General features: G+C 53.8%; 1 pseudogene; it reads left to right on the plus strand.

The window, feature by feature from the left end:
• Positions 1-13,683: 13,683 nt before the first annotated feature.
• On the plus strand, positions 13,684-15,129 carry LOC141933049 (GTP-binding protein Rhes pseudogene; annotated as a pseudogene).
• The last annotated feature ends 12,143 nt before the right edge of the window (positions 15,130-27,272 follow it).

The raw sequence follows: 27,272 nt of genomic DNA on the forward strand, positions 1-27,272 counted from the left end.
GAGCTGGAGGGTCCCAAGCCCCAGGCACAGCCCAAGTGGTGGCCCCGTGGCTGGCAACCAGTGAGAGTAGACCCACCCCACACTGGAACCAGCGTGGCCACAGGGAGCACTGGTGTGAAGGCAGACGCACCAGACTGGCCCAGTCACCCCTCGTGGCACTGCCGAGATCGTCCTGCAGGACCTTCCACAGCAGGAAACTCGGCAGTCACGTCTCCAGGCCCTTCCTCTGGGGGACCTGGAGGAGTGACACCAATCTGTGCAAGCAGATATCCAAAACCCCATTGGAACGTGGGCCAAACCTCCATGGGACATGCTGCTGCTGGGGGAGCCGTGAGGGGGGAACCCAGAGAACATGCCACTGGTCTTTGCCTCCTAAAATAGAAGAAAAAAATATTCTCAGGCTCAAAAGCTGCAACGCTATTCCGTGTTTGCTTTGCTAGATCACCCTCGCTGGGGGCTGGGGTCAGAGAAGTGCTTGTGGGTGTGAGTTAGACCTGTGGGGCACTGCTGGCATGTGGATCTGAAATAACATCCTTGGGGACGGTGCTGGACCCCTCCCGGGGCGGTGGGGGAGCAGGGCTCTGCTGCGGGGGCCGGGGGCTGGGGACTGGCTGCTGTGACTGGCTCAGGATCCGATGTGGAGCCACAGGAGGAGGAGGGGGGAGGATGCGAGTTAATTAGCGAGGGGCCAGGCGAGTGGGTGAGAAGTAGGTCAGTGGATAACACACAGCACTGGGTTCTTGGAAAGCTGCTGCGGCTTCGTGTCATGTCAGGGACCTGGCGGTGCCTGCAGCCACTCTGGGGCTCTCCGTGGAGGTGCAGTTGTCCACTCCTCCAGCCCAGCCCAAAGAGCAGCCCCAACCCACCCCGGGGGAGGAATGGCAGGGTTAAGAAACCAGTTCAAGGAACCCATCAGGGATGAAAAGAAAGACCGTGGGGACCTGGAGCAATGTCTGGCACACACATACCAACCTCCCTCAGGAGAGCCAGCGGAGCGTGGAGATTGTGGGCAGGCAGGGACGGATGGGGATGGAGCAGGCAAGGCTTCGGGGCTCTGAGTCAGGCCACCGATGTCACAAGCTGCCAGCTCCTGCAATGCTGGCGGCCCCCGAGAGCCCCCGGGGCAGACGGGAGATGCTGCTGGTGTCAGTGTTCCTGGAAGAGGTTGGGGGAAAGATGCTTTCAAGCAGCGACCTGAGGAGCTCAAACCTGGCAGGTGAAGGCAAAGCAAAGAGCAGAGCTGTTGTCTTCATCCCACAAGTTTCAGTCTCCTGGTTCAGGGGGGGCAAAGTCATAAATTTCATCTGTGGTTTGCAGCTCCATGTGAAGGGCTGCCAAAAAAAAGTGTTTTCAGCCCTGGAGCAAGTGCCTGGCTAAGGGCAGAGGGACACCGAAGCTGAACAAGTGCCAGGCTGCAGCAGGGGTGCTTGGTGGCAAATTTAAGTCCCCTGACAATGCGAGTGCTTTTCCTAACCTCCAGCAGCCCTTCTTTGCAAGGAGCTTTGCAAGATTCCTTAATGCCTTCTAAACTGCAGGCTCCCAGGGGCTCACGCAGCAAAGTGCCGGCAGCCGCAGGGCAGCATCCCTCCGTGGGCAGAGCAGTCCTCTCCAGTCCTCCATCCCAAGCTACCTTAGCTGGGCTGGATGGGAGAGGACAGAAACCATATCTTCAAACATGAGCTTTACAAAGTGCCTGTATCGTGCCTCATATATAAAAATAAATATATGGGGAAAAAAGAAAGGGAGTGAGCTTTAAACAAGCCAGGATGGAGCAGGCAGCAGCTAGAAGCTTGCAGGAGGACGTCCCTGCAGCCCCTTCTCAGCAGCGTGCTTTACCCTGCCTTTGCTCAGCACTGGCCCCGTGGCTTTGCAAACATTTTTTTTTTTTTGCAAACACTATGAACAAACACAACCATGTGTGTGCAAACACTATTCCCCTCGTTCACAGGTGAACTCAGCCCTGAAAGACCCTTTTATCTGAGTCCATCTGAGGATAGCAGCAGATGCCAGCACTTGTCCGAGGCTCACCGTACAACCATGGCCCCCCGACACCGGGACACACATACCTTGTCATCTGGAGCGTGACATGGTGGCAGCAAATCCAATTTATGAGGCAGCAGGGCCAGAGAAATGCCAAACACATCTGGCCGTGTCAGGTCGCCCCGCACTGCTGGCAGTCGTCATACAGATCTAGGACAAACCCTCGTCTTTGTTTTCTCCTGTTTGGGCATCATGTGCGTCCTGGGCTTTGTAGGATGGCAGCTTGAGAACATTGACTCACCTTAGGGTTATTTTGTCTTCATGCTAAACTCTTCCTGGAGATGTCAGCTGCCAGAAAGTGTCATTTATGCTTCATGGCACTGCCTTAGCGTTTTGTGGCTGTGACAGTGACAAGAAACAGCATCCTTGAAGGAAGGGCTCAATCCGGATGGTTCTTCTCTAACAAACAAGTGCAAGCCTGGCTGGGCTGAGCCGGTCACTTGGGGTGACTCTGAAGGAGGTGGAGGTGGCCGTGGTGGTGGGGACATACTGTGAGCTGTCCTGAAACAGCCTCAGTCGCTGGGAGGTGCTCCCCAGTCCAAAGGCAACGCTCAGGCTATCACAGCTCTGCTGGGACCCGGTGAGCGTGCTGGGATGCTGCCTGCCCACCTCCTGGTTTCTACTGAGTCAGGACACATGGCCCTGGGAAATGGGAGGTTGTGGGAGTTCACTGGGCTGCTGCTCTCCTTGCAATGGGAGGGCAGGAGTGGCAGAGTCACCAGGCTTTTGGAAATGAAATCGTGGGATGTTTCTGCCTGCGGCGACTGCAGGTTTGCGTGTTCGCAGGGCTCCTTCTCCCCATCCCTCCCAGGAAAAGGCTTCAGCAGGGTGACCCTACCTGCAGAGACCAGCAGCCTGTGCCACAGCCCCTGTTTCCTGGCATCCAGCTCTCAGAGCTGGGGCAGGTTTCCCTGCCAATGCTGGCACCAGGAGTGGATCAGGCCCAGGGGACCAGCCTGGTGCTGTACCAGTGGGACAGACGGTGGTGGTGGTAACCAGCAAAACATCCTTCTGCTCCCAGTGTCAGGAGTGGTCCCACATGTGCTCCCTCCGGCCGTGCCCTGGGCTGGGATGTAGAGCAAGGGCTGGTTAAATCAACACACTGGTCTCAGCAGCCAAGAATCCCCTCTCCCCGGGCTCAGGCAGGCCTGGTCCCAGTCTCACAGCTTAAAAGTTTTAAAGTATAGGTCAAGAGGATTGCTCCTTTCCAGATATTCGGTCCTCTGATAACGGCAAAGGCTTGTGCTTTCACTTAGCACAAGGGAGGGATGCTGCAGAGCCCACTGGTGCTACTGCCCGCAAAGTGCCCTCGTTCTTGTTCTGCTGAAGCAGTTCAGCTTGGGACTCCCCGAGCCTCCTCTGGGGCTTGCTAGAGGCCAGAGAAGGGATGCGACTGGGTGGATAATTAATTGCACAGATTAACTTGTACCTGTCAGCAGCCACAGTGCAAGTAAGATGGGTCTGAGCCTCCCCAGGAGGACAAAGTGCCTTTGCAGGACAGGTCTGCACGCTCAGGCACAGCAGCACGTGGCGCCCGGGAGCACCTCAGAGGCGTCTGGGTGCTCTCCTCTCAGCATCCACAGCCCCGCTGGACCCCGGGCTGGAGAAGACCCCATACAGGGTGAGTAGCACCATGCAGGTGAGCAGGCTGGAGCCCTGCCTGGGGTCCAGCCCCGGCTGGCAGCCCCCAGGGATGTGTCTCTGCTGCAGCCCAGGTGGACAGTTGCAATTTGCAGATTTGCACTTTTATTTTCACCTTTAAAGAAGCTGCCCAGGGAAAACAGCAGTGCTTTGCCTTTCTTGACTCAGTTTACCTTGTAAAAATTTCACTTCTCTTCCTCTTGCAGCTGCTCCTGCAGAGGATTTTGGCAACACCCCTTGGCCTGCAGCACTCAGCCAGAGGGACCGAGCTGTGGATTGAAGACTGAGACTTTTTGCCTTCCCACACCCTTGCTGTGAAACAAGAAGGAACTTGGCCAGCATCAGCACAAGCCACATCCATCAGCTCTGGTTAAATATGGGCAATTGTTTCAAATGTTATTGGAAGGGAGAGGAGAGAAACACATGAGTACATACACAGGTCATTGCACAGGGAAAACAAAAGCAGTCAGTTGCTGCAGGAGGTCGTGCCTGACCCACGAGGCGAGCATGGCCCTGTTTGGGAGATGTGAAGAGGTCTTCAAATCCTGGTGTTTTATCAGCGTCCCCTCCCCTCCCAGTGCCACTGGAGTTACACTGGCCTTGATAAAAATGAGACCTGATTTTGAGCATAAAGCAGCTGCGTGGGGTATCTTACCACTGCCAGCTCATCTCTGCTTCATGCTGATGCCAGAGGAGGCTGATGGAAGTGAAGTCCGTGTCATCCCCCATCTTCAAAGCCACTGAAGAGCCACAGAGCTCTGCTCAGGCACTTGGGAGCAGCTCTGATGCCAGGAGACACCACGGCTCGCAGCTATGTCCTCCACCCCTGCAGGGAAGGGGAGGCCTGAGCTCCCCCTTTTCCCCACCGGACCCCCAGGTCAACTCATGCAATGTCCCCTGCCCCCCATTCTCCTCTTGCAAATGTGCTTTAGGCTTCTTCAGCTTTTACTCCCAGAGCATCACTCCTCCTGGCTTAGCTAGCAGTGTCTGTCCCGCTGGGGACAGTCCCCAGCGCCTCTGCTCACACAGGGATGCAGCCACCCATTAACCACCACGAGAGGGGCCTTTTCTTGTTCGCAGCTGGTTGAGAGGTGGCCAGGGTGCTCTGCAAACCGGAGACAAAGCAAGGCTCGTCCTTTGGGACAGGGCAGAGTCCCACGACAGCAGGCTCCAACCCCAGGCAGCGAGGGGAAGGTGCCACACGGCTCACCGACACCAATTTGCTTCCTTCAAAACAAGAACAACTTGGGGAGACCAAAAGAGCTCAAGGGCTGGGAGGATGCCAGAAGTTCGGAGAGCAACACCGAGCCGGGCACGGAGGAGCTCAGCGGGGTGGTGTCCCTGGGCTGAACAGGGATGGCTGCTGATACTCACTGACAGAAAATATGTTTTAAACATGAAATGTCCTGACAGGCCATGGTTGCGCTGGAGCCGCTGGCACAGTCTGCAGAGCCGAGACAGTGGCTGCTCAAGCAGCACTGTCAGGAGCTCTTACAGTGACACCTGCTTCGGTGAGAGGGCGGCCAGGGAGTGGGGACAGTGCGTGGCGAGCATTTCCTCCTCTGAAACCAAAAGGGACAGGAGGAGAGATTTTGGGGGAAGCCAGACCAAAATGTTGAAACTCAACAGCTGAAGGTTGCAGCCAAGGAGCTGCTGCCCCAGGTCACTGCTCCCCCAGCTCGCAGGACACTGGGGCAGGGGACACGCAGCCCACACTGTGGGACTTGGCACATTCAGAGGGAATATCCAGCCCCCTTGTAAAATTAATTAAAACCTCATTTGTTTTCAAACTTGTTTTCTGGTAGATCCATCCTTTGCACACACCCTGAAAAGGAAGGAGCAGTTTGACCACATGGCTACAGCAAAAATGAGCTCAGATCTTGGACAACACTGAGGTCACTTTTGCCCCATGATATAAAGGTTTTTGTTATTTAGGGACAAAGGGTCGCTGGGGAAGGGGTAGAGGACTGTGGTATGAAAGCCCAAGGAGTCAAGGCCACACAGTCAGTGGGCAATGGGCCTTCCTGGGCAGCGACAGGCATCATCACTGGGGGATGTTTACAACATGACATTTTCGTGCACCCTGGGGGGAAAAAAAAAAAAGTGTTTAGTTTTCAGGGTGAGAGCATCACGTCTGCCTGCCTTTGCACCGGGGCACGATGCAGAGTGCTGCTCGCATTCAGACACGGCTCGGGGGAGGCACAGCTGCAAACGCTGCTCGGGGACAGGAGCCGCAGCCTGGCTGCTTGGGATCCGAGGCGAGTCGTGACGATGGCTCAGCGTCCCTGCCAGCCTCGGTGACAGCCTGGGAGAGAGGGGCCGTGGCCCCAGCCCGAGCTGCGGGAGAACCTTGGAGGGGTGAAGACAGGCAGGGGGGTTGAGGCCAGCTCCATGGCAAGCTGGTGGGGTGCCTGTGAAACCCTCCTCTGCGCTCCTGTCACCTGAATCTGGGGTCTCGGGTATCTCCTGCCAGATCAGACCCTGCTGTACCTGACCTTGGGCTAACACTGTGCATCGGCTGAAGAGCCCATCTCCCTTCTGACACTGCCACCAGAAGACATATATCCACTCCTGGCTCCCCAAACACCTTCAGGCATCGCTTGGAGGTGTCAGGCTTTCTCTGAGCTTCAGAGTAGCTCCTCTCTTCACATTTAAGTTTCTTGGACAATGGCAGGATCCTACACTGTATTTCAGGGCTGTTCTTACCTAATTCTGCCATTTTTCTCTTGGAAATAACTCACCTGTGCATGCTAAGGACATGCATCATTCATCCCGAGATGTGCTGCCAGGTTGTTTTGAGCACCTCAATACAAGAGAGATCTCGAGGGGCTGGAGCGAGTGCAGAGGAGGGCAACGAAGCTGGTGAAGGGCCTGGAGAATAAATCCTGTGAGGAGCTATTGAAGGGGGCTGGGACTGTTCAGTGTGAGGAGGAGAAGGCTGAGGGGAGACCTCATCACTCTCTACAACTACCTGAAAGGACATTGTAGAGAGGTTGGTGCTGGTTCTTCTCACAGGTAATTAGCCATTAGCGATAGAGCAAGAGGGAACGGCTTTAAACTGCAACAGGGGAGGTTCAGACTGGACATGAGGAAAAAAATTTTTCACTGAAAGAGTGGTCAGAGAGTGGAATGGGCTGCCCAGGGAGGGGGTGGAGTCACCATCCCTGGATGTGTTTAAGGGTTGTTTGGATGGGATGTTGGTGGATATGGTGTAGGGGAGAACTTGTAGAGTAGGGCTGATGGTTGGACTCGATGATCCCAAGGGTCTTTTCCAACCTGAATGATACTGGGATTCTGTGATTCTATATGCCCCTGCAAGTCCTGCCCTGGTGAATGTTATTACACTTTGTACCATTTCCTTTCATCCATCTTTCACATTCAGCCCCACTGATCTGTCAGCATCCCTGTTCCCCCCATCTGCTCCTGGCCCCTCTCCCAGCCTTTCCCCGCTTGTACCCCAAACCCAGGACAGCAAGACTGGTCTTGATCTGGGGCTTCACCCCTATGGTAGCATCAGCCATACAGGCAAAGGCCTCCCACCAATGCCCAGGCTGATTTATTTGCAGTGGCCAAGGGTGAATGGAGGGGGCGGTCATGGCATCCTCCCCGTCCCCATCCCCAGCCCACACACCCGTCACCTCTGCAGCTGCAGCCCTGCGTGGAGGAGCTCAGCCCTGCTGGGAGCAGTGTCGGGGAAACACTTGTAACACCCCATCATTGACCGGCTGGTGGCTTGATTGGCCCTCAAAGTGGATCAGTGCTAATACAAAGCCATCTGCTTGTGTTTAGAGAGGTTAAGGCACGTGCCAGGCCTGGGCTTCCCTCCTCGGTGCCAGCGTAGCGGGGAAAGCTGGGCAGAGCTGGGCACTGGGACCACTGGGACCACTGCAGCTTGCTGTGGGAGGGGGTGGGCTGGAGCCCTGCCCCCGCATGGCACCTCAGGGCTGCAGAGACACATGTCTGAGACCCCAACATCACATATTTCATCTCCTGATGACCCGAGAGCGTTGCTGCAGAGCGTGTCACCCCATGTCACCCGAGGGAAAACCATGTCGGTGGCCCAAAGAGAGGCGAGCTTTTTGCTCCAGCTAATAATCCCAGCCAGGGCAAGATAAGAGATGCTATAGAAACTCCTCCGAGCCTGAGAACAGCTGCGCTAAATCCCTTTAGTCCTCAGCAAGACATTTGTTTACAGGGAGACTAGATTTTATTACCCGGGGTTGTCTAGTACAGGCTGTTCGCGGGCTCCCTGCCCGCCCCCCCGCAGCGCCGGCGCTGGCGCGGGTCCCTCGGCCCCCTCGGCGGGGGGGTGCAGGGCCTGTGGCAGCAAACAAGCATTCGGGTCAAGGTGGGTTTTCAAACCCGAGATAACCTCTTTTTCTTGGAAGAGGTGGATCAGCTGCAGGAGGGCTGAGCTGGGGAGTGCCCGTGACAGGGCCAGCTTCCCTTTGCCCTTGTGCCCGAGACCGGCTGCCGCGGCCGTGACACGGGGCTGAGCAGCCTTGCCGAGAGCTGCACAAGCCACATTGGTTTCCACAAGCCCAGCTGCAGGTTGAATCAGCCCCATCCCCGGGGGAGGATCTGTCCCCTCAGGCAGGACACACCAAGAGGATGCCCTCGGTCCCCTCCAAAGCAGGTGGTGATGCCAGCAGGGATCTCCAGTCCCTCCTCTGCCAGAGGACCCCAAATCCAGCCCCACTCTCTTCTCCTCCCCCTGCCCTGCTGATGCCTGGTCTGAGGCTATGGGCGAACCTCAGCCCTCACCTCTTGCAACTACAGCCTTTAATTAAGCCATTAACCCCACCTGCCATGGGGTCACCAGGCAGCAGGGAGGCAGTGGGGCAGGAGCTGGGGTTGGTGTGACCCTCTCCGGGGCTGGTCACCTCCATGTGCCCCCCTGAAACAGGGCTGAGCTGAAAGGTCTCTGTGCTGGGGGTGGCACATACCCCGCGGCAGCCCCGCCGGCGCTGGGAACAGGATCCATCCGGCGACACGCTGTTCCAGACAGGCGGCACGGAGCTCCACGTATGGCTGATCCATCTATGCATCAGGGAGGGCTGCGGCTCCCCTTTAAAGTGGGGGCGGAAGCTATAGCGGTTCAGATTTCTCCTCTCACCTGCCGCTAAATCAAAGGCCATTTGGATTTAATCTCCGGGAGAGGCAGGTTTAACCCACTCCTGTGTTGCTCGGTGTCCCCACGCCGGGGTGAGGACCTGCCTCGCCGACCTCTGATACAGGCAGCACGGGCAGACAGGTAGCTCACTGCCAGCCATCTCCTCCCCTCTCCGTTTTTGCCTGGTCTCCCATCCAGGGCTCATTCTGGGTGGGAGAAGGGATGCTTCACCCCCCGAGGCTGTTGCCTGGCCACTGCCTGCGGCGATGGGCAGCCGCTGAGGACACAGTAGTGATGGTCTCACTGGGGTTTTTCATTTCTGATCACTTCCTTCTCACCTTCTCAGCTGGAATGCCAGAAAGCCCTCCTGAAAATGCAGCTGCTCTCACATACACCATGAATTTAACCACGGGCAGAAACAGGCGGCAGAGGCACAAGTGGGTGGTGTGGGGCAGAAGCATCCTGTGGGCACGGGCTGCATTCGCTGCCTCTGTGTCCTGTTATGGGGCACAAAGGCACCGGGCACCCCATCATGGGAGTCAGCCATGTATCAGCTCCATCAGCTTCCAGAAGCTGTCCCAGACTCATGGAAATGTGTCACAGTGCTGCTGACTATTTGCCACCCCATTTCTAACGATGCTTCACTGCCTGTGAGCAGCGGGCAAGGCCCATCTCTCTCAGTGGTTAGGAAAGCACTGCACCCTGGCCGTGACCGCCCCGTGCTGATGCGCTCGCTGGGCAGCGCAGGTTACTGGGGCACCGTGTCCGGGACTGGAGCAATGCCCAGCACCAGCTGCTCCAGTGCCGGGCCACAGAACATTGCTCCTGGCTTCCTCGGCAGCCACCGTCCCCTCTGAACCGTGACAGTTGATCATCGAGATATGAGCTCCCTGAAAACACATCCAGACGCAGCGCGGGCTGCTCCTGAAGTTTGCAGATTGTCTTACTGATGCGCATCTCAGCGCTGCAGCCGAGCCGTGTCCGGCAGCGGAGCTGGGGAGCACTCGGACAGTGGGAGAGGTTCGTGTGCTCTTCTGGGTTTCCCCTCACACAGTTACTTTAAGGCACCAAACATAAGGCTTGCTGGTGAAATAAAAACGAATGTTTGTAAAAGATGCCGCAAAACTCGGCGGAACTTTCAGACCTTTATTTGGGAGAGCTCAGCTCACAGCCCTGCAGCAGGGGAGCTCTGTCCCTCCTGTGCGTGGGCTGGTTCAGGAACAGAAGAGGCACCGCAGTGTCCCACGGCCTGGACTGTGAACAGCAATGGGAGGGGACCACATTACTTGTACAGAGCCCTGAGTTTCTCCTGTTCTAAGTGCTGCTGGCTTTTTCCATGGGCTGGGGTCCAGCTCCCTCCTCTGTCCCATCCCTGTGCCTCCCCTGGTCCCTGCGTCTGCTGCTCCCCAGCTCTCCCCGGCCAGCACATGGTAGGAAGCAAGAGCATACAAGCCATTTTCCAGCGTTTACCCCCAAATTGCCCTCTCCTGACTGCTGAAGGCAGGGGCTGGCTGGTGTCTCACGCTCAGCTTGCTGCTCTGTCTGTGCCCCAGTTGGGACCTTGGGGACAGTCCATCAGCTCTCCCTGGGGTATCCCACTGCTCCACCACTGCTGGCCCGTGGAGGGGTTGCCAACTCTGCAGGGTTGGCTTTGGGGTGAGGATGACCAAGAACCCTCTTGTCACACGTCTCCAAGCACTCCAGACCTGCCAGTGACTGCTGGGTGTGGGGCTCCACCTGCCCCAAACCCACCCCCCAGCTGGTTTGTGCCCCACCCCAGCTCCTGCCCATCACTGCTGTCATGCCTTCATCCTTCCTCCCGCTGCCTGCACTCCTCCCTGCCAGCAGCTCGGGGCTGTTCTCCCCCCCTGCTCTGTCCCTGGGGCGTCACGCTCCCCTCTCCTGGCTCAGTGCTGGCAGAGGCTTTGCCCCTGCCACGCTCCGGTGCCCATGGGCACAGCACATGCCCTCAGTGCAGGATCCAACGCTCCACCCGAGTTACTAAATCCCCAGAGGCTGGATCCCGGCCGTTCCCACAGCCCTGCAGAAGCCAAGAGCCACCTTGGCTCTGCCCGCCACTGCGGTGGGTCCCTGCAGACCGACACATGGCTCATGGCATGCGGAGCTTTTCTGTAGGACTCAGCCATGAGTGGCCCCATCCCCAAGTGCCCATAAAGATCCTGTCAGTCTTTCCCTGGGGGAAATATTTTTTTTTTTTAATAATACCTCACTCAAGCTGGCTGGCCAAGCCCTCCTTGAAAAATACAGTATTTAGGCGGATCATTCTGGGCACAAAAGGCTGCAGTGGAAAACAAGTCACTGCATTCATCCTTCTCTGGTTTCTTCCTTTCCTTGCACACAGTCCCCCCACGTTTTGCTTTCCCTGTTGTCAGTGGCCATAAGCTAATACGGAACGAGATATTCATGCAAAAGGCCTTTGGAAATATTCATTGCTCATCTCTTAACAAGATTACCCCTGAAATCCTCCATTGCTCTGAGGGAGATTTAAAACCTTCCAGGCTCTTGGTAACCATAGCAGCACAGATGTGAAAACTAAGGGGAGACAACTGATGTGAAAAATCATTGGGGATGTACAGCCAGGCTGTGTGCAACTGCAGCGCCAAGGCAGGGGAGCTTCTTATCTGCAACACATTTCTTTGTCTAACACAGCCCAGGCTGGCTCTTCGTCCTGGCCAGACCACGCAGGACACATCTACTCTTTGCAGAAATGACTCAAATTGCAGACAGCGGTAGCGATGTGACCCAGTGCTGGTTCCCATGGCACCAAGGGCACCTCCCCAGCCACCATTTGGGAAACCCTCCATGGCTGGTGTTGCTGCTCGGCGTTTCTCAGTGTGTCCATCAGCTTGTGGCTCCTTCCCTGCAGGGTGCTGGCAATAACGGGGGTGGTTTAGAGCCAGGACGGGGTGTTTGGAGCCCAGGGTCCCCGTTCCCTCCTGCCATGGGTTCCTCCTTCACCTTGGGCACCATTTCTGCACCTGTAAGAGAGATGCTGGGTGTTGCGAGGTTGAACAGATCCATGTTTTGCAGCCCTTTGGATGAAATACTGGGAAAGAAAACAGTGGCAAGGGCATCGCCCAGGCCCTGGCACCTCCCGAGAGCTGGCTGAGCTCTGCAGAGCTTCACCGTAGCCAGCTGGGAGGAACTGTGGGCAACCCCTTTCATCTCCTCTCTTGAAAACCTGTCGCTATGTCTATCTAAGCACAAAGAAGCATTAACCAAATTCTTTTCTAATTTAAAAAAAAAAATTGTTTTTGGCTTTAAACAGCTTCCATAACTGGGGTGAGATTACTTGTCACGCCCTGCTTCCTCATCGTCTTTGGTTCTTCATTTCCACTGATGGTGATGTCAGCCACCAAAACATGATCGGCCACTTCGTTCATGTGCCTAAACCCGGCACCCTCTGCTCACCCACCCCTTCTCCTGGCTTTTGGCCCGCTGAGGTCCTACAGCCAGGCCATCGCATCTTCTGCATCCTCAGCTCCTTTTAACTCCTGCGGCTCAGTCCCTGGCATCGCCTTTGGGCTCTCCTCACAGCACAGCCCGTCTCTCCAGAGAGAGCCTCACGTGTGCGAGTGAAGGTGCATCACTGGCTGATGCAAAACCCCACAGGGTGCCATGGTGTACTGGGTACTTTTGGACCCCAGGCCCACTGCCAGTCCTGTTAGGGACCCAGCCTCCCCCTTCTCCAGGGCAGGCTGAGCTGAGGACAGGACTGTGCTCACCCCAGTGGGGAATTAAGAGGCAGGAATAATTCTTGTGAAAAGGGTTTTTGAAATCAACAGAATAAATTCAGCCAGAACTAAACATCGAAACTGGTACTTTGCTATGGAAAGAAAACCAACTGCAAAAACTACAAAAACTTGTCCAAAGTTAGAAAAAAACACACATGCACAAATTTAGGATAAAAACTTATTTTAACTTTTGAGTAAGTTCCCCTTGTGCATAAATCAGCTTCTGAAGCAACTCTGGCATGAAGTAGGGAAAGTGAGCGCTGAGGAAACACACCCAGACGGGGCAACCTGCACCTCTACGAGCAAACCCCCTTCCAGAGGTGATGCCCATCCACGTGGAGACGGACTCTGGCACACACACCACCTCTCCGCCCAGTAAATCGCCCAACTGTTCTGGGTTGCAGTTTTACTGAAGCTGGGTCACGGCCAGCGTTCCTACCCACGACTGCTCAGCATCTGCTCATGGAGATGGCGCTGCATTGTTTTCAGGGAGATTTTATTTTCCCCTCAGGTTAAATATTTCATAAAATCACGGAATAACTGACAGCTGAACGTGGAGGTTATGACGCATGAGTTTCAAGGAGGTCTTATTTTTCCCCTTAGGTCAAATATTTCATAGGCTCACGGAAGAGTTGGGCACGTTTGCAGCAACCCTGTCTGCAAACAAGTCCCCAGCCCCAGATAAGCGCAAGAAACGCTGCAGGTGACAGCGGCCAGCCCCTGCCGTGTCCGGCCATGAGCCACCCAACGGGTGGGGGACCCCCACCGAGCTGCCCTGCCGCCAGCACACCCACGCCAAGAGACACACGTTAATCTCCAGGGAGGAGAAAAGGGCAGGACAGCTGGCGCAGCGTGACGGCTGCGATGCTGCCGGCTCTGCGGTGCTACCGGCAGCGGCGGGCAATGCAAGTGCAATGTGCAACGCAGCGCGCTGCTCTCCAGGGCTGGAGTGGCTTTCCAGGACTGAGCTCTGCGGATTGGCCCGGAGCACCCCACTCGCCCCCCTCCCTCCTTCAGCACCCTCAACCCACGGAGATTGGTCAGCCTGGTGCCACATGGCAGTGAGCAACCAGAATAAAAGATGAGCTGGACCCGGGGACTGTAGTGTCCGTGGCAGAACAGCCGGGAGAAGTTTTCAGGGAGGTGGCACCAAACTTCCCTGGCTGCACTGAGTCAGTGCAGGGGAGGACGGACAGACGGACAGACGCTGGGGCTGCGGCCACCCAGGGACATCCGTGGGGTGAGCGCCAGCTGCAGAGCATCCCGTCCCCTCTGTGCCCAGCCATGTCCCTGGTGGTGAAGGAGAAGAACCACGTGCGGTTGGTCTTCTTGGGTGCTGCCGGCGTGGGCAAGACGGCCCTCATCCACCGCTTCCTGATGGACACCTTCGAACCCAAGCACCGGCGCACGGTGGAGGAGCTGCACAGCAAGGAGTACGAGGTGAGCGGGGCCAGGGTCAAGGTGGAAATCCTGGACACCAGTGGCAGCTACTCCTTCCCGGCCATGAGGAAACTCTCGATCCAGAACAGTGATGCCTTTGCCCTGGTCTATGCTGTAGATGATGCCGAGTCCTTTGAGAGCATCAAGAGCTTGCGGGAGGAGATCCTGGAGGTGAAAGAAGACAAGTTCCCTCCCATCGTGGTGGTCGGCAACAAGGCAGAGAGCGGCAGCGAGCGGCAGGTGCCGGTGGAGGATGCTCTGTCACTGGTGGAGCTGGACTGGAACAGCCGCTTTGTGGAGACATCAGCCAAGGACAATGAGAACGTCCTGGAGGTCTTCAGGGAGCTGCTGCAGCAAGCCAACCTGCCCAGCCGGCTCAGCCCGGCACTCTGCAAGAGGAGGGAGACGTTGCCCAAGGAGCAGGCGCTGAGGCCTCCCATGAACAAGACCAACAGCTGCTCGGTGTGCTGAGCCGGCCACCTGCGGCCGGGAGGAAGGTGTCGGCAGCAGCGGCACCGGCTGGAAACTCAGGTGGGCTGGGTGGGGAGACGCACTGCCTCGGCCAAAACCAACCCTGCTGCCTCCCACCCATTCCCTTCTCTCCCCCACCCAGCCCGCTGGGACCGGTGAGAGTTGGAGATGACAAGGAGGAGGGACTTGGAAGGGATGCTGGTTGCTGGAAGGGTGCGGGGAAGAGGGCGAGTTCCCAAAAAGGCAGGAGGCGTAGCTGGGAAACCGCTGTCGGTCAACCAGCACACTGCATCTGTGCTGTGGTCAGCTTGCAGGCAGGCAGGCAGGCAGCTCCTTGCGTACTAGGAAGGGCGGACAAGCAATGGGTCTTTGGCTGCATGCATGAGAAGGCAGATGTGGGCATCCGTGCAGCTGCATCGCACCCGCTGGTGCCGCTCTCCCAGCTCTCGGTCGAGCCCTGTGTCACCTCGCCCCAAGCACTTGCACATACAACATCCTGGTGCGGCTACAGTTACAGCGACAGATCCAGTGTCCAAAGTAGTTTTGGTTTTGTACCTTGGCGTAGAGCATGCAATAGGGCAGTCTATGCATCTCTTTGGTCTCCTCTTTCTCTTTTTATTTTGTTTTTTTTTTAAAGCATACTCAATAAACACGTTGTTGCAAAGCGGAGCTGGAAAACGTCTGGGTTTCTTTCTCCTGTACTTCAAATGCTGCAGTGCCTGATATCAGTGTTTTATGCCCTTATCACTGTGTTTGCTCTCCCTCCTCCATTCTCCAGCCTTATCTGAAGCATCCTGGCACTGGAAGAGCCTCCCCAGCTCTCCAGCTTCCCCTGGCAGAGTCAGGACATTTGGTGTTATGATTTTCCTGACAATTTAACCACTAAAGTTTTTACCAAGCATGAGTAACTAAAATTAAAACAGCTCTTCTCACGTCCAAGTACAGAAAAGAACAACAGCATTTAAAAAGACAGCTGATCCACTGAAATAAAAACCATAAGCACATTAAAAGGAGATAATAAAAGGAGTGGGAGAGGAGCACGGAAGGGCAGTATTTACTGTGCTTTAGCATGCACTGCACTGATTTACTGTCCCCTCGCACTGCCCATCCTTGCTGTAATGAGCATTTAACCTGCTCAGCAGCCACACAAACACAATAAATAAAGATACGAAAGTGTGGTGGATTAAAGAGTCATCCACTCTGGTCCAGACCCAAGGGAGCTGGGCAATTAGGGGTCCCCAGCTTCCAGAAGCCCTACAGGATGGTGTGCCCCTGCCCAGTCCCGACGGGCAGGCTGACGCAGGATCGCACCCAGATCCCAGCCCCTTCCCGAGGCAGGCAGAGGAGGAGAAGGTGCCGGCAGGGAGAGTCCAGCCTCCCCGTGGGCATCCCTGGCTGGGGCACCCTGCTGCCACGAGCAGGAAAAATCCTCCTCCTGGAGCTGGGCGCAGGCTGAGGCCGGGGGGGGCAGGCAGCGGGGGGGTGGGCAGGCTCTACTGGGTCCGCAGCTGCCGGCCGGGTGGGTCGGGTGGCTCTCACCACTCGCCGGCTCGCAGCCACGTACCTTGTCCTGCCACCACCACGCTCTGCGATGGCGTGTGGCCGCTCCTTGCCCAGCACCTCAGGGACACGCAGGGCAGCTCAGGGCACAGCCCCTTCCTGGGGAAAATGGGGCTCCTGCCTGGAGGGAACAAAATATACAGAAAGTTCACTTTTGGTAGCTGAGCCAGCATGGTGGCACCCTGCCCGTGGTGAGCGTGGTGGGTGCAGCCTCGGGTGATGCTGACCGTGGCTGTGTCCATCACCTGGGCCACCCCGCCATGGTTGGGTGGGGACAGGGATGTCCCTGCCAGTGGTCCCCATGCTGTGCCCTGAGGTAATGGCCTCAAGATGCCCCAGGGCAGGTTTAGACTAGATATTAGGAAGCATTTCTTTCCAGAACGGGTAGTCAGGTGTTGGAATGGGCTGCCCAGGGCAGGGGGGGAGTCCCCATCCCTGGAGGGGTTGAAGAGTCGGGTTGACCCAGCGCTGAGGGATCTGGTGGAGTTGAGAACGGTCAGTGTGAGGTTCATGGTTGGACTGGAGGAGCTTCAAGGTCTTTTCCAACTGAGATGATTCTGGGATTCTGTGACCTGGCCGTGGTGAGGCACCTCCCGGCCTGGACAGTGGGTCCTGCCTCAATGACCCAACCTCATGCTAACTAGCCAGCCCTGCAGGAGTTTCATAACCTGCAGAGAGGTTTTATTAATTATGCTTTGGAGCAGGGTTAGGCTAGAATCAGGACCACAAGACTTTTTGGTTTACAGCGTTATGCTAAAAGCAGAAGAAAACCTCTTTGCAGTGTAAAGTGGGAGCTGGGATGAGCAAGGCTGCCTGCCAGCCCCCTCCTGTGCAGCGTGCCCTGAGTGTTTTGATCCACAATACAGACTGGAAGCAGCTCCTTATGCCTGGGGTGTCCCGAGCTGCCGTGGGGAGAGGCCTCCCCTGCCCCACCACTGGCCTCCCCGGGCTGAGCAATAACCTCCGGGTGCTCCAGGACCCCACTCCCAGCCAGCCCCGGCCCAAGACCTGCAGGGTGCAGCAGCCGCTGGGGCAGAGATGCTGACTGAGATGCTGGAGCTGCAACAGAGGCAGAGATTGAGATGCTGAAGCTGCAGAAATTGAGATGCTGGAGCCGCAGGGACCTTCCTGGTGCACCCACCTCCGGGTGCCCCTGCAGTCCTGGGCTCCAGCAATGAGTGGAGCCATTGGCGGAGCTGCCCCAGCAGCACATGGCACACACCCAACGCCTGGCTGCCTTATACAGCCCCTTTCTGACGGCTCCCGGCTCTACCCACAGGCGGGGTCGCCCCCCCCCCTGCCCCCCGGGGCTGTCCGCAGCCCCACTCCCTCTGGCCACGCCGGGAAGGGGCCCGGGGGCGGTGGGCAGGGATGCTGCAGGGATGTAGGGCAGCGCTCCCCAGCCCTTCTGCCCCTCACCTGCAAAACCCCTCTCTGGGGCATTGTGGGTTTGGTTTTGGGGGTTTTTTTTGGCCACTCTCATGAAATCCCGTTGCACGGGGCTGCTGAGCCGGCATTACAAACATCTGCCTCACTTGGACATTGAGGTTAGCAAGCTTTGGCCATGCAGGGATGTGATGTGGAACCTGGGGTTAGCAAGCTTTGGCCGTGCAGGGATTCTGGCAGGACAAGAGCCTCTTCAGATACCTTCTCCCCATGGCTCTGTGCAGGATGAAGGGCAAGGGAGAGCAGTCAGCAGCCTGCCACCCTGCAAGGCACCATGTTTTGCTGCAGAAAGGTTGTAGCATAGCTGTAATAACAAAATGCAAATAAAGCAGTGTGGTAAGAGCCCCTGGTGCCTGTCACACAGGGCTGTCCTGCGAGGCAGCGTGAGCCAGACCCCATTTTCTGCCCATGCTGGGGCTCGCACAGTGCTCCTCTTGCAACAGAGCAGGGCAAGACGTGACCCCACTGCAAATGTGCTGAGTGAGGTTAAAAACACGCAGGTCCTGTGTCTCATGGCCTGAGATGTGTGTGTGCAGCCTGTGTTCAGCCTCTGATTCATCAGAAAAATGCAGCTAAGGGCACTCCCAGGGCAGCTGGGTCACACAGGGGTGCGAGAGCTGGCTTGGTACCTCCGTGTGTCTCTGTACAGTGTGATGTGGTGAAGAACTAAACACCTGCAGCTCATTTTCTTTCAACAAGTGGCAACAGGTGAAAGGCTTTTCTTTCCCAGACACCAGTCGCAGCCACTGAACACCGCATAGCTGCAGCGTGGGAAGCCGAGTCTGGGGAACGGCAGGCGAGCGCAGACGGAGCGTGTGATAAACAGAACCGTGCACACAAAGGTTGGCTAGAGCTGGCCCTGCAAACATCCTGCAGGCACACACTAATGAGCGGAGCAAAATTTGCCCTTCCTTCTGCTTCCCCTTGCAGGAGGAGAGGGCAGCTGGAGCTTGAGGGGAAAGCCTGGGGAGAGCAGGATCCATCCAAACATCCATCCGGGTCCCCCCCGGCTCAGCTCTGCCCTGAAGCGCTCGGTTGTCCCCAGCAGAGCTGCGGGGACAGAGGAGTTAACGGTAACGCTGGGCACTTACAGCCTGGGACTCTTCTCTTCGTGTTGGGGGAACAGCCGATGAAGGGGCTCTCACCCCCAGAGCAGCTGCTTGAAGCCCTCCAGCATGCAGGAGATGCAGCAGGTAGAGGGGAGGATGCCTGTGACCATGGCCTGGGGGCAACCAGGGCCTGCCCAGGGGGCTGAAGGGCTGTCACCTCATTAGCTGTGTGCTGGAGGCTGCTGCAACACCCCGGGGCACAGGGTCTGGGGAAAAGCCTCTGTCCTCAGTGAGCCACGCACAGGCAGGACAGCACGACACGGCTGTCCCCAGGGTGGCATCCCAGGCAGCAGCAGCGCTCGCTGTCCCCATCCCATCTCTGGGACTGAAGAGGTTTCATCACACTGGTCCTGTTAGTCCATTAGCTGTGGTTTGAGTTGGTTTTTCAGAGGTGGGCTGTCATGTCCAGGGAAGAGAGATGTTCTGCTGGGCATGACAGTGGGACCAGGACATGGGGGTGACCATGGACAGGCCACTCTCCCTTCCCAGGGCAGCTCTGTAAAATCACAACCCCTCAGAAGCAGTGAGGTCTGTGCCAGGACACACACCTCTTAGCGATGCCCTGGCTGCTGCTGAGGTCTCTGGTGCTGCTTTTCTACAAAAAACATTGCATTGAACATGCAGAACCAGGGGCTGCTCTTTCCATCCCCAAAACACCAAAAAGATTCTGAATGTCTTTCCACTGCAACTCTTTTCCTTTCCCTCTGTCTCCCCCTTCCCCCAGTTGGACCGTTTTACTCCAGACTCACCTCCACTCCACTTGCCCATGTCACCCCCCAGAGAAGAGCTCCGTGTGATCCCTCCTGTTCTGTTCCACATCATGTAGCACATCCCATCAAACCGCCGCGAGATGCTCCCGCTTAATTTGTGTACACAAACAATCAGAGAGAATGAAGATGCCGCCTGCGAGAGCTGCACACCAGTGACAGCCGCGCTGGCCCGCGGGGGGGGCATCAGCTGCGAGCCCCTGATGTGCCTAATTGGTGCTGGCTGCTGCAGTTTGCTCAGGTCTTGATTGATGTAAAGCTGTGGCACAAACACTTAAAGCAAGGACACCGAACGAGAAAGCAAACCATTTTAAAACGAAAAGTGGCACTTACTCGTTGAGGATATAATTAGCTGTATTTGTCTTTAGGGCCTTTCGCTAAGTGAGGCTCAGCACCGGGGAAAACAAGCCGACCTGCTAAGTGCTCTGGAAAGAGCAAACCTGCTGCCCTCACATCACATGAGCCCCATTAGGGCTCTCCCAGTCCGTCCCAGCAGCGTGGCTGGGATTCAGCTGGCCCCGTGCTGGCTGTGGAGGGCTGCAGGAGCATCCTCGGTATTGCACCCTCCTGTGGTTTTCAGTCTAATAAATACATATATAGGACACGGTGCCTGCGTTCCTCACTCACCTATGGCTTGCTCTATGCCAGTTCCGTGCAGTGAGGGCCCTGGGAAACACTCCTTGCTCTATCCGTTGTGCCTTCCAGCAACACAGAGAGCCTCTTTCACCAGCACATGACACAAACTTAATCTGAAGCTTTACTGACCTGCAGTGCTGGGTCCAGCTCTGGGGGCACCAACAGCAGAAGGACACGGACCTGCTCCAGCAGGGCCAGAGGAGGCCACAAAGATGCTCAGGGACTGGAGCACCTCCCCTGTGAGGACAGGCTGAGGGAGTTGGGGGGGTTCAGCTGGAGAAGGGAAGGCTCTGGAGAGACCTTAGAGCGGCCTCCCAGAACTTAAAGGGGCTACAGGAAAGATGGGGAGGGACTCTTTGTCAGGGGGTGTAGGGACAGGATGAGGGGTAATGGTTTTAAACTGAAAGAGGGGAGATTTAGATTAGATATAAGGAAGAAATTCTTCCCTGTGAGGGTGGTGAGGCCCTGGCACAGGTTGCCCAGAGAAGCTGTGGCTGCCCCCTCCCTGGAAGGGTTCAAGGCCAGGTTGGACGGGGCTTTGGGCAACCTGGGCTAGTGGAAGGTGTCCCTGCCCATGGTAGGGGGTTGGACTAGATGATCCCTTCCAACCCAAACCATTCTGGGATTCTATGATACGGTAAAATCTCTTTCAAGCAAGGAACTTTTTAAAATATATGGCTCAATTCAAGCCGCTTTTAGGAGCTGAGCCCCTTGCACACGCGTGTGACCCCCGGCGCCGTTCCCGTGGCACACACCGAGTCCTGCTGCGTGTCCCAGCCCCCGGCCAAGGGTCCCCCCGGCCAAGGGTCCCCCCGCCCGGCGCTGCCGGGGCTCAGAGCAATTCCCTGCCACCATCTCGTGGGGGAAACTGGGAATTACAGCCGAGGACATTTTGTAAAAGGAAAGGGCTTTCTCCCATTTCCCACCGCAAGAAGGCTGTAACGTTGGAAAAGCGATTTAAGGCGGCCCCCGCGTTTTTGACGAGATGGGAGGGGACAGACGGGACGAGCATTGCTTCTGCTCCCCAGGGCTGCCCAAGTAATGCACTTTATTTTGACCTGATGCATAACAAACACACGGGAATGCGGGCAAGACCAGCTAATACTTGTTTTGATTGCTGTCCAAGTGACCCAGAACTGCTCGGGCAAATGGTTCAGACAAGAGGACTTGCCTGGGTTTTAGGCAGAGTGTCCAGCTTTTTCTGAGAAGAAATTTCAGTATATGGAACAGTGTATATGAGAGAAAAATGTTAGTCTGCCACACCTGGAAAGCACAGAGCTGGTCAGCATCAGTATTACTCTTCCTGCATTCATGGGTATTACTCTTTGGGGCGCCCAGGGCTCGCTTGCACCCGGATAACGACCGACCCACCCTGCAGGACGTGCAGCTCCGCTGCAGATTTCTGTCCCGGATAGAACAGATTGCAAGAGCTCAGGGATCTGCTCACTGCAGGACGTGGAGCATTTGCAAAGAGGATTTACTGTACTTTGCCTTTTAATTGACAGCTCAACCAACGGGACAAGCATGCAGAACTTTGCTTGATACAAAGGCTTTACAAAATCAAACCGCTCCTTTTAGGAGCCCAAACTCGGTAGAGACCTGAGTTTGTGCCCTGCTTCTTTCCAGTGCTGAGTATCCAGACAGCCTTCAGGAAAGACAACGTAACTCCTGAATGCTCATACGTTAATAAAACAGGGCTGATTGCCCAGACGGGCAAAGAGAGGAACCGTGGGGTTTGTTGTCCTGGCATGAAGTTGTGTCACCAGCAGGGAAATGGCAGCGCCTCTCCCCGCCGAGCCTCGGGAAGCTGGACTGGCTCCCAGTGCGGAAGGAGCTGGGCAGAGGCTGGCTGCTCTGGCTAAGGGAGGGCCAGCAGCATCTCCAAAAAAGCAGGGATCTCCACTGTACACAGTGCCTTCCCAGATTTTCTCTGCTCATCCCCGTTAAGGCTCCGGCTCTTAATCACAGGGCAGTAAATTCCGGCATTGCCCGTGCTCCCGATGTCCCTTGTGTTACAATCTTGTTACCAGTGGGGAGAAGCTGAGGTGCTGATAAGAGATTTCCTCATTTTACAGACCATGAACTTCTGGCCTCTGCCATGATGCAGAGTAAAAGACTGGATAAATCCTCTAACTTGGTATTTCCTCCCTCTCAGGTCCCATGTAGGGCACAAGTTGGACACACAACTGATGCATCTCTGGTCCTACCACTGACTATGAAAGCAGCAAAGCATTTTTAAGAACGCATCAACCACTGGTTATGCCAGGTGGAATACTGCCATTTAAATGCCCTGTATTGACAAGAACACTAAGAATAACCCCATTTGGAAAATGTGACATTTGGCTGCCTAGCCTTGTTGAAGGTTCAGGTGGAAAAGGAGACTTGAGCCATTGCCCTCTAGGTTCGCTTCAGAAAAGTCTCCTTTTCTTCTCAGCTAGAGATGGTGCCCACAGTGGTAAACCTCCAATGTCTTAGAATACCTGGATTCTATAAAACAGATAGAAAATCAGTGTTTGAACTATAAGGCGATAAAGATCACTATCTTTACTTGGAGGTGTCTGTCCTAGAAGATGACACAACTTCTCACCTATGTACTGGATCCCATTATTCTCGGATACTTCCTCTTCCCTTCCCTCTTCCTCCTGCCCCCCCATCTAGGGACAAAAGCAAACTTATTTACTTACACTGTGTCTTAAATTTCATATTATGAGGGTTTAGTTCTTCATGCTTAATCTCCACTAAATGATGAACGAATAGTGTTTTGCTGCAGACAAAGTATTAAGTTTTATTCTGCATCAACCCCAGTTTTAGTCCTTCATGGTCTGTGCTTGAAGGCAACACCAAGGGGTGTCCGAGGCCCCATGCTGGGCTGGAGTCACTGGTTCACTTTGCTGGTCTCAAACACTCCACGACTTGCAGCTGTGTTTCAGGAAAGCCCCAGGAAAAGATATTTTTCAAAGATGCTAAAGCACCCTGGGGAAATGATTTTGAAACTGCTTCCAACTACACTCCCATCCAGGTTATTGTGTGAGGCAGCAAAAGCTTAAAAAGCAGTTCAGAGAGACAGCACCAAAACACGTAGTAACCACACTAAATAAAGAATATGAGCCTAACGCGTAAAGGATATGAAATAAGGGTATGAGACTAATGCAGTTAAGTTGGACGTAGCTTTACAACCACCTTGCTACGTGCTTATGTTCACATATTGATGCTATAAAGAAAACCATCACTAAGCCAGAGCTATCAGGGAAAACCAATTTGCTGGTTTTTGTTGGGTTTTTTTGTTGGTTTCTTTTTTAAATTTGAGCAATTTCTAGCTATTTCAGAAATGAAACTCACCTTCAAATCAACTACATCCATGTACGCTTCCTTCTAGCCCTGCCCCTGGGCTCTCTGCCCTCCTCACCAGCTTGCCTTTTCGCCAGCTGCCTCCTACCTTTGATGCTGCACACTTGGACACGTTGGGAAAGTGCAACTCCCCCCCTCCTGGTAGGTTTTCGGAAACTATTGAGCAGTAAAAGCATCGCAAGGTAATCAAAGCTATTTGCCAATTACCACTCTCCTTACAAGCTGTTCCTTCTGACTGCATGATCACCCCAGAAAAGAGAGCGGCGAGGGCTGCTTAGCTATGGGGACTAATGTCTGTCCCCTCTTCCCTGTTTCAGATACTTTACGCTTGTTCTGAATCTCCCACTGAGCACAGGGATTGTATTTCTAAGTTGGCAACCTACATACTTCACACTGGTAGAAGCTGCAGTTCTTTACCTGCAGAACAAACATCTTCTCTGCTTTATCAAGGTTCCTGGCATCTGTAGGGAGAGAAGAGATGGGAAGGAGACAGACAAGTGTCAAAGAAAAGGCAAAAAAAGTAGGTCCTTGAAATCAGATAAAATAATGAAAAATCTGATTTTTTTTTTTCCTGCTCTGGTGGGGTACAGACAGTAAAATATAATTGTAAATCATGAATAGTGTAGCAGAAACAAGGAGACCTACTGCAAAAACGCAAAGAGAATCTGCTCCTTTCCAACACCATCAGTACACAGGTCTTTAGTCTGCCTGAATAAATTTTTTTCAGTATAAATTAAGAATAAATTAAGATAAATTAAGAAGTGAGCAAAGGATTCAGGAGATAAAACTACAGAAAAATTACAGAGGAATCTGCCACAGTTTTGAATATTATCAAGTCCACTCCCCTGAACAAAATGAACATTTAAAACAATAAACTATTTCATTAACTCTGGACAGATACAGGCAGCTAGCAGATTGGGGGGGGGGAATTTCTCATCAAGAGTCAGCAGCCTCACAGCTAGTTCAAGGCAAGCCACCTTTACTAATAATAATATTTATTGAAAGCAAAGCAATCTCCCAACTTAGTGTGTTTTATAACATTTTAATAACCCTGAAATCATGACTGCACTGGGACCACGTTTTCATCAGAGAAAATTTACAAGCAACTCGTTTCCAATGCATCTGACAGTAAAAAACAAACACCAGGGGCACACACAGGACAAAGTGTCATATTCATTTCTAATGAAACATTTTCATTAGAGAGAAGAAAACAGTGGGAGCGCGAGGGATTTAAAATGGTCAACTTGACTGTCTTTGCACAGGCTGGATTGGCCGTTAGAGGATGGAGTCTGGCAACTTGCAGCAAGCAATAGTTAACCTGAGAGATTGGGTGTATCCGCTGGAGGAAGACACCTAGACCCCACTAGAACATGGGCACGTTAGTAGTCCGTCCTCCCTCAGGAAAGCTACAATGTGGATGAGTTTGGAGGTGGGTCTCCCAAATTCCAAGAGCACGCGTGTATTACTGGAAGAGACCCCCTGGGAACGAGGGGGAATGTGAGAGGACAAAAGTTAGGCTGCTCCCATAGACGTTAAGGTTTCACGGGTACGTTACCGCCTTCGAAGCAACACAAGGACCTGGGTGAAACAGTCCAAGAGACCTGCAGGGAGCTAACATCGTCCTGTGCGGTCCGTGGACGGGCCCGTGGTCTCCTTCGAATTCCCGCTAGAGAGAACACCGTGAATCACAGACATTTCCAGACATTTACGGAGCTGCAGATTACCTTGGGGTTTTGCGGGGAACACCAGGCATCCGTACAGTTTACATACAGAGTTCGTTTGAGCTCGAAAATCCGATTTTTCAGAACTCCCCTTCCCTGAAACTGGCTATGCAGGACTTGAGCAGAGATTGTACATTCAGCATCAATACAGTGATACAATTAGTACACCTGTCATTTGTACAATGCGTGAACTCTAACAGACATTTAGCAGCAGTTCATATACAATGTCAGGAGATGATCCTACAGGTCACCATGGCAATCTTTGATCTGGTACCACAGGTAATGCTCCACACTATAGCTGCCCATAACCCAAATCCTAAAGGGTTTTTCCATTCCATTTCCAGACTCTTCCAGCTCCAGTAATTCTTAACATATACAGATATCCATATACATTTTTTAATTAAAATGCTCCTTCACATACACAATCATATATTGAATTATCAAGAACAATAATATATTTCCGGAGCAGAATAGCAAAATGATCTGCTCTGCCAGTGCCACCCACAAACTAGACAAGTAACTAAGAAGAAGTTTGACAGTTTCAGACCACTTAGGAAAGAGAAATTCTCTTGGCCTAAAGACAGGGGAGCCATGCAGTGCAAGTGCTATGGAGGATACAGTAAATGCCATATACAGAAAAACACAAATTGTTAAAAATGTTATCTTGTAAAGATTCTGGAGCCATACGGAGAATCCTTATCATCAGGGGCTATCTTTACAATTTCATAAATACCAGATAGCATTAAAGCAGAGAAGAGCATGACGCTGAAAATAAAAAGAGCAACACAAACACTAAAAGATTGATATTGGCCAAAAGCTACATTTCCTTTAACACACCAGGGTGGATACTAAGTTTTAAGAGCACATCTGACTTACAAAAAGCCATCTCTGCCAACCTTATGGAAGACAAAAGCTCTTGTTAGCTAAAACATCTGACTCCATAATGGCCTTTGATGTCTAGGCAAACAAAACCCAGGGACACCGAAACTGAATGCCCTCCTTCCTAAGGAAAAAACCCAACCAAAATACAAAGCCAACAAGAAAAAAAAAAGCAATGAAAAGAAGGAAGGCAACTCTCTTCTAAGAGTTTCATTACAAACACCTGGGAGGGGAAAAAAAAAAGAGATGAGAGGGGAAGCAGTTCACAGTAAAAAACAACTGTGGCAACAGCTGTGCAACTTTGGGGCAGTATCAATAAAAAAATCAGCAGAACAGGCTTCAGACTGGATATTTCAGCTATTTGGTATCAGAACTTACCCTACTTTTTAACTGTATCCTATCTGCCAGCAAACTGCAAACTCTCAGGAGCTGTTGGGGTCCCCCCGCCCCACGCATCTTCCTTACGAAAAGCCCAGGTACGGCAGAGTAGCGACAGCCCAGGGCTGCAGCCGCAGCGCAGGGAGTTGTTCAGGGCTCGGAACTGCTTTCTGAATCCAGTTCTTCACATTAGTTTTATTCCTTCTCAAATGAGTTAGTGGGATGAGTTTTGCTGTACAAACTCGTACCTACCGGAGACCTGGGGCTGAGCCGCTGTGAACCACGCTCTGAGCACGGCTCACCCCAGTGCCACCAGGATGTAAAGAACTGGTTTGATGGAGGCGGGAGCAGAACGTGAGCTCGTCTTTAGACAAGGGAGATGGAGCAAGTTTGGGTCCCTCCACCAGCCTTCTGTGATTCGCCTCCTATGCCTAATGTCAGCCACTGTAAATATCTCCCTTAATTTCAAAATCTGAAAGGCCAAACATAAAAATACTTTGGTGTTTCTACCCTATTTACAGGCTATTTGCCCATCTCATAAAATTTAGTGGAACTGGCCATGTAGAGCTGGAGACATCCAGGTCCAGAAAATGGGAGGCTACGGGGTGACTGAATGCTAGAGCTAGAGAGGAGCCTTCAGCCTTGCAACAGTCAAAGTGTTAACAACTCAGCTACTGTATCACTAAAGACATGAATAAATGAGAAAAACATAATTCTAACCAAAAGATGATTACTGCTTCTTAGGCATCACTCTTTTGGATGCGATATGCAAAGCGTTCACGGTACAAGCTTATGAGAATGCCATCACCAACAAGCACAGATTCAAAGTGTGTGACTACACTTACAGGAGTGATTTGCCTGGCTGTACACTTAATTCTCATTAATATTGAAAGAGTTAAACTTCTTCCAGTAACAGATTTAACAATATATATTTTTTTAGTATCCCCTGCACAAAAGAAAAATACACA

This window comes from Strix aluco, chromosome 21 (genome assembly GCF_031877795.1).
Source record: "Strix aluco isolate bStrAlu1 chromosome 21, bStrAlu1.hap1, whole genome shotgun sequence".
NCBI classification, from domain to species: Eukaryota; Metazoa; Chordata; class Aves; order Strigiformes; family Strigidae; genus Strix; species Strix aluco.